The following is a 7,184-nucleotide window of genomic DNA, read 5'->3' as shown; positions in this document are numbered from 1 at the left end:
TTTGCCTTTTTGTACTCATCATACGGGAGCCATTCCTTCTTGGGTTTTTGCCAATTGTCATCGTACCTATCACCACTTGAATAGCACACTTGTGCTTTCCTATTTCCGTTCTTGTCCAAATCACAGTCTCTAGTAAGGTGGGGCCCATTACAATTCTCACATCCCACCCGGATAGCGTGGATGGATTGGTCCATCTTAGTCATTCTTCGATCCAAACTCTCTAGTTTAGCCATCATTACTACCATGCTATCATTAATTGAGTTCACCGCCCCTTGAGTTAAGTCATTCCTTGGGTTATGATACTCTTTAGAGTGTTTAGAGAATTCTTCAATTAGTTCTTTGATTACCGGGCATGGCTTCTTTGTAAGAGGTCCTTGTGAATCAAGGAGTTGCCTTGTGGTCACATTCACTCCATCATCGAAAATGGAGACTTCTTGTTGGCTATTAAGATCATGATGTGGGCAATTCCTTAGTAAACCTTTATATCTCTCCCACGCCTCGTATAAGGACTCTTCAGCTTGTTGCTCAAAGTTTGCTATGGCTTTCTTCAACTTGGCTATTTTTGAGGGAGGGCAAAATTGATCAATGAATTCTTCCTTCATTTTAGCCCATGTAGTGATGGATCCTGGAGGGAGTGATTTCAGCCAATCCTGTGCAGCACCCTTGAATGTGACTGGAAGCATACAAAGCAAAACTGTTTCGCGAGGCACATTTGGAACATTGAAGTAGTCGACTACATCGTTGACGTCGTCCAAATGTTTGTAAGCAACTTCGTGATCTTTCTCGTACAAGGGGATTTCCTTAAGTTGAGCAAGTATGTGGCCTTTTCGTTTGAAAATGGCAGTCGCGGGAATGATGGGTTGTACGAGTCCCGGTCCGGTATCGTCACATATCCTCTTCTTCCTATTCACCCATGGAAACTTCATTGATGTTAGCCATGGTGTTATTGGTTCACCTTCAAAGTTGTTTTCTTCTTCGGATTTGGATTCATAATCGTACTCAAATTCGACTTCTTTGTGGAATGTATCGTCTCCAAGATTTCCAAGGTTACTTCCTTCAATCTTTTGGCTGCTAGACTCACCTTCTTGCTTGTTCTTGTTCTTCCCAAAGACTGGTTTGAGGTCCTTGAACGGTGATTTCTTTGGCGGGTTAGTGTCTTCAAGTACTTTGTCCTTGTTTTTCCTAAGAGTGGATTCCGGATCTTCAAATGGAGGAACCAAAGGTGTGTTGGATCCTTGGGTCATGTAATACCTGCAACCAAAACAAGAAAAACGCGTAAAAAAACAAAAATAAAATAAAAACAAAATTACTGTTTCAGCGACGGACTCGTTGAGTCTGTTCGTAGGGACTCGACGAGTTCACTGCTTAAATAGAAAAAAAAAATTAAACAGAAATTCCTAAAAGCTAAAACTTAAAATTGATCCTAATACTGAATTTACTTAAAACAATAACTTTGTGCAAGAAAGATCTCACACAAAGGATCGATAACACTAGTAATCAAATTAAATTTTAGAACCGTTCCCCAGCAACGGCGCCAAAAACTTGATGTGTGTAAAACCAACTAGTTTTAGTCCTAATTTTTAAATATAAATTGAACACACAAAAGGCAGTGTACCTATCAATTGGTGGTATAGTTAAGCAAGCAGGGTATCGAACACAGGGAACGTCAAATTAAACTAACTACTAGAATTATCTAAAAAACAAATAATAAAAGGAAGAGTTTTCTCTAGTTTTGCAAGACTAGAAACTTAAACAATTAACTAAAACTTAAACTACCTACTAAGCAAGCAAATATAAACTAAATTCAATAATAAAGAAGGCTTCTGTTTACGGTTGAATCCTTTATTCTTATGGTTGATTTTATGGCAAGTGCAATGGATTAACTTTTCAATGGCTACCGATTAGTGTGATTAGGTTCACATTCGCTATTACTAATCCTTAGAAAACAAATCAATTCAAACAATGGTCAGTTGGTTAAATTAACAGGTTTTCTTGTTTATTGATTCGGGTTAAATAAGACTTGTAGTGGTTAATTAAATTGGTAGTTCAATTAACCTTTTGCTGATGGTTCGTCACACAAGCTCACACATTAACTTACCTATTCTCTATTAACCCTAGTTTCACGTTCGCTATTCCTAGGCATATAACAATATTTTCGTATAAATTATATGAGATTAGTAATTAAGAGATGGTCGTGCAACTTAATATACTGGTTAATTAACAGAAGAAGATTTATAATTAACACATAAGGTTCTTTAACAAGCTTAACAAAACATATTCACCAGATTAAATTAATCCAACCATAAAATCATACCATAATCATAAAGTCATCTATCCTAAACAGAAGATAATAGTTTTAGCTCATGATTACAGTAAAACTAAGATCAAAAACGAAATCAAGTAGCTCAAACATAGTTCAACTTAAAGAATAAGTAAGAATGGACTTTAATTTGCCTTGATTCTTCTCAAAATTGGATCTAGGGTTGATTCTCTGACTTCCAGCACCTTAGCAGGTCTTCTAATCGCAGCTTTTCTCCAAGGGTTTCCTCCAAAAGTTCCCGTATCGATCTGAAAGACCCTTTTTATAGATTAGAGGCGACTCATCGAGTCTAGGGACTGACTCGTCGAGTCTCTCATTAAATCTTCGTGTACGGCAAGGAAAGGACTCTTCTGCTTCGAGAATGTTCGTGAGAACTCGTCGAGTCAAGGGTCAACTCGCCGAGTCCTTCTTGGTTTTTGGCTCTTTTCTTCTTTCTTTGATTCCCAAGCTCCTGATAGCTGCTCCTGCTTCCTTTTGCTTCCGAGCACTTCTTTTGAACTGAAAATATAATTTAAACGTAATTAAGCATCTTTTGTTCCATAATTGCAATAAATTAGCCAAAAAAATATTAATATTCTATACAAAATATATGACTAAATATGCACATATCAGTATGAACTCACCTCTAGTGCATATTCGTGTTTGGATAGCGTAGCGGTAGTGAAACAGTAGTGATGATCATCGGGCTAGCGTACGTGCGAATAAAGTTATCCTAAAATAATTATATTCGACATCATATTTAATTTAATAAGATATTAATTTAAATATTAAGGTTACATAATAATTTAATTACATAAAGAGTACTTACAATTAAATTGCAAATGAATTGGGAAATGTTGAAAGTGCATGTTTAGTGAACAAATAAAGTTTTCTGTGAGCAATGGGTGAATTCGCTCAAGGCTTGGTGATTTCGGTGGGATGCTTGAAGATTTGAAGGTATGAATGAATTTTCTTGGTGGATTTATGAATATTTGAAGATCTTCTCGGCAAAAACTTATGAGTTTTGAGAGAAAAATTGGCAAAAATTCAGTGTGAATAACTGGGAAATGAAGTTGAATTCGGCTAAACACATATAGATAGCATTAGGAATTCGGTCTTAATGGGTTTGGTCCCTTGTGTGTTCGGTATTTAATGGGCCAAAATCATGTGAATTCGGTCATAACAAGACCGAATTCTCCCTTGGTTTGAATGTGGTGACCGAAAACACATTTAGGATAGATTCATAAAACCGATTTCTTGTTTTAATTCATTTCCTTGACCGAATTCTATCTGATTCTTTGAAGTATGGAGCGAATTCTCTTATTTATGGAGTATATTTATGTTTTAACCCCTTTATCCTTTTATTTATATTAGCCTATACTGACATAAATTACTTAAGTTTCAAACCATGCTTAGTTACTAATTTATAAATAATCCCTAATGGTTATAGATGCTACAATGCAACAAGGAGTGCAATGTAGATTCACTTGTGCTAGATTAGGTGTACCATCCGGAGTTCCAGGTATAATATTTTATTCTTTTATTTTTGGAAGTTGTGAGGAGACTCGGCAAGTTGGTGTTTAAACTCGCCGAGTATGGTCGCGGATTCGTATCCGAGTTCACAGCTAGGCTCGGCGAGTTCATGAGTGGACTCGGCGAGTCCATGCTGTTTAATGAAACCCTAATTTTCAGGGTTTGAGACCTATTTAAAGGCTCTTAGGGCCGTCATTTGCGGCCACCAAACCCCAGAGAGAAACCCTAAGAGATCTAGAGCGTTTGTGAGGAAGGAGAGGCCATTCTTGATCCTTTTGGTGGTGTTTTTGCAAGAAGGAGGTGACCAAGGCAAGAGGAGGCTGAAGGAGGTGCGATTTTGGTGATTTTTAAGTTCATAGAGATCATATTGAGGTATTTTGCTCGGACCTTCTTCAGTTTTGGTGTTGATTCTTAGTGTTAGGGTTTTCTAACCCTTTTAGAGGTTGGATAAGTGGAGCATTTGGTCCCTTCTTGAGTCTATGTTTTGGATCTGGACCCAAAGAGGTCCAGAGACCTTAACCCTTGGAGCTTTATGAGTCATTTTGGGAGCCATGAGCTTGGGATGTCATTTTTGGGGCTAAATCACCAAGTTAGACCATTTAGATGTTATATAAGTGTCAAGGTCTGAACTTTACGTGATTATCATGCTTGGGAAGGCCAGATCTATGAATGTATGGAGCAGATCTGACCTCAGGAGGCCTATAGAGTTTGTGCATGGCATGAACTCGCCGAGTCCGAAGAACAGACTCAGCGGGTAGGATGAGGGTTTCCCATAAATCACTCAGTGAGTGGACTTGCCAAGTTGGGGAATAACTCGGTGAGTCAGGGAGAGTTAGGGGGACTGGAGTTCAAGACAGAACTCGCCGAGTTGTTCTTGAGACTCGACGAGTTGAGTTGGGGTGGCCCCACGATTCATGCCAGGTGTGACTCGTCAATTCAGGGGAAGTACTCGACGTGCCAAGAGAGGGACTAAGAGAGTCAGTGGACACGTGTAGACTCGTTGAGTCGCCCAAGTGCACTCGACGAGTCGGGTCAAAGTTTGACCGTTGACTTTTGTTGACTTTTAGGGTTGAGTATAGTGGTATTTATGAGAGTATTTACTTTGTGTGATTAGGCGGAGGCTAGATCACATTTCTACCGAGTCAGAGACTTATCGAGACACCTAAGGTGAGTCTTCTCACTATACATTACCTAGAGTGATATTATGTGTGGACCAGAGGGTCTTATGTGTTATGTATGAGATTATGTGCTATGTGATATATGTATGTTGTATGATGATTATAGACCAGACCGAAGGGTCCAACGATACAGACCGGGCCGGAGGGCCCAACGAGCTATGATCGGACCAGAGGGTCCAACGAGCTACGGGACTGGAGGGTCTCGCTGAGACACATCGACCGGAGGGTTGTATTATAGCCTTGAGTGGCGTATGTGTTGTATGCGGTATTTTGGGGAACTCACTAAGCATTTATGTTTACAGTTGTTGTGTTATGTGTTTCAGGTACCAGTGATGAGCGCGGGAAGGTGCCGACATGATTCGTACACACGCACATTGGAGTTTATATATTATGATCTTGGGGTTTTGTACTGATACAATGTTGATACAATGTTTTTAAAATGATTGTGAATGATATTTTATGGTTTTTCAAAAGTGAAAAATTGTTCAAATTTTACGGTGTTACATTAGGGTTTGGACTTTGCTAGGTTTAAAATTTCAAGTTATGACATCATCCCACCGTTAGAGGGAATTTCGTCCCAAAATTCGAATTTTGAGTGGTAACTCGGAACTAGGAAATGAGTGGGTACTTCGTTTCCCTCTGAAATCATCGTTCTCCAGTTAGTTCAAAGCCTCGCTTGGCGTTCCAACGGATCTTCACTGTTGGGTCTGTTGTTCTGATCAGTGGAGAGTGGGTGGGTTTAGCTTACTTGTCTATGTTCATCCAATTGGTAGGATGTCCACTTATAGATCTGGGCAGCTTTTGTCCTGAAGTTCATGGTAAGACTCATACCTGGTTCAGCTATCATCACCTCGTGTATACAAGTTGTATATAATTATTATTTATAAGACGGTCGGATGGGTGACTCTGCCCCATGTCCACAACCATACAAGGAACAAGAGATAGGGCGGAAACACACATCCTAAGTCCGTAGAATCTAAATTATATACCACCCTTGCGTATACACTTAGTAGTGATAGGTTAACCGTATTCGTCTCTAGCCACTGCGCTTGAACTTGACTTGCTGCAAGAGTGGTATTCCCGAAAATTTTGCTGGGAATACTTCAGATAGGTTTTGAAAAATATAATACTCCTTGGATGAGTACTTCGGAGTTTCGTAACGAGAAATGATTCTGAGGTCTAAGTAGGGTTTGTCGTTCTGAGTGACGGTTGGTTCCGTTAGTTAGCTGTCAAGACGAGGGTTTCTTTGGTAGCACATGGAATCGATATGACGATGACCACGAATGACAACGTTGAAACTTCTTAGTGAAACATGTGTTAAGTTGATTTGAAAGAAACATCTGTTAGAGCGATAGTGCATCCCGTGTGTACTCGATAGTGCATTCTGTTTTGATCAGTGTTATTATTACTGCAAATGATTCGTACCGCAACAAGCGAGTACTAGCAGTAAGAGTGTTCTGATAACTAGTGATAATACTTCATATTATGATTCATGTTAGGTCTCTCTATGACCGCTTGGTGTATACAAGTCATGTGTAATTAAGATTGATAAGACCGTTGGCTGAGTGACTCTGCCCTAAATCCACAACTAGACAAGGAATAGGAGATAAGGCGGAATCACTCACTCTAAGCCTGCAATATCTTAATTATACATAACTCTGATGTATACGCTAAGTAATCATAGCTCACCTGCAAGGATCCTAAGTATATGTTTTTATATGAGTGTTGTGATTTGATCGAACGAGAGAGTATTTTAACTACTTTTTAATTGACAAAAGTTTTAGCAAACATACCACGTACCACACAACCTATGATACTTAAATATTCTTGTTTTTGAAACACTCCTAAAAGTCCTAGTAAGGTTCCTCGCTGCTTCTACTGGTTTGGTTGTCAAACTCCTCCTGCCCCTCCATCGTTCCTCTTAGTTGGATAGTCCCTCTTGAAGTGCCCCGTTTCACCGCATAGGTGGCATACTGAGCTCACATTGGCATTGGTGTACGAGGTGATGTGTCGGGCCGGATTCCTACAGAAATGGGCAATGTGCCCCTTCTTTTTGCAATTCTTGCAATGTATCACCCAACATACTCCCTTTTGATGGAAATTGCACTTGTCGCACTTCGGGAGTTTCCAAGCATATCGACTGGTTGGTGCTGGAGCGGTAGATGTTGTGGCGG

At 39.6% G+C, this 7,184-nt stretch overlaps 1 non-coding gene across 1 annotated transcript; it reads left to right on the top strand.

Annotated features, from left to right (window-relative positions):
• Positions 1 to 447: 447 nt before the first annotated feature.
• Positions 448 to 554, top strand: LOC145080712 (small nucleolar RNA R71). Its single transcript, XR_013695301.1, has one exon. It is a non-coding gene; the product is annotated as a small nucleolar RNA R71 (small nucleolar RNA).
• The last annotated feature ends 6,630 nt before the right edge of the window (positions 555 to 7,184 follow it).

The sequence above is a fragment of the Lactuca serriola genome, chromosome 1, assembly GCF_051521515.1.
Source record: "Lactuca serriola cultivar US96UC23 chromosome 1, Lser_US96UC23_V15, whole genome shotgun sequence".
In the NCBI taxonomy this organism is placed as follows: Eukaryota; Viridiplantae; Streptophyta; class Magnoliopsida; order Asterales; family Asteraceae; genus Lactuca; species Lactuca serriola.
Note: the sequence above shows the minus strand (reverse complement) of the source record. Positions and strands in the feature narration are given on the sequence as shown.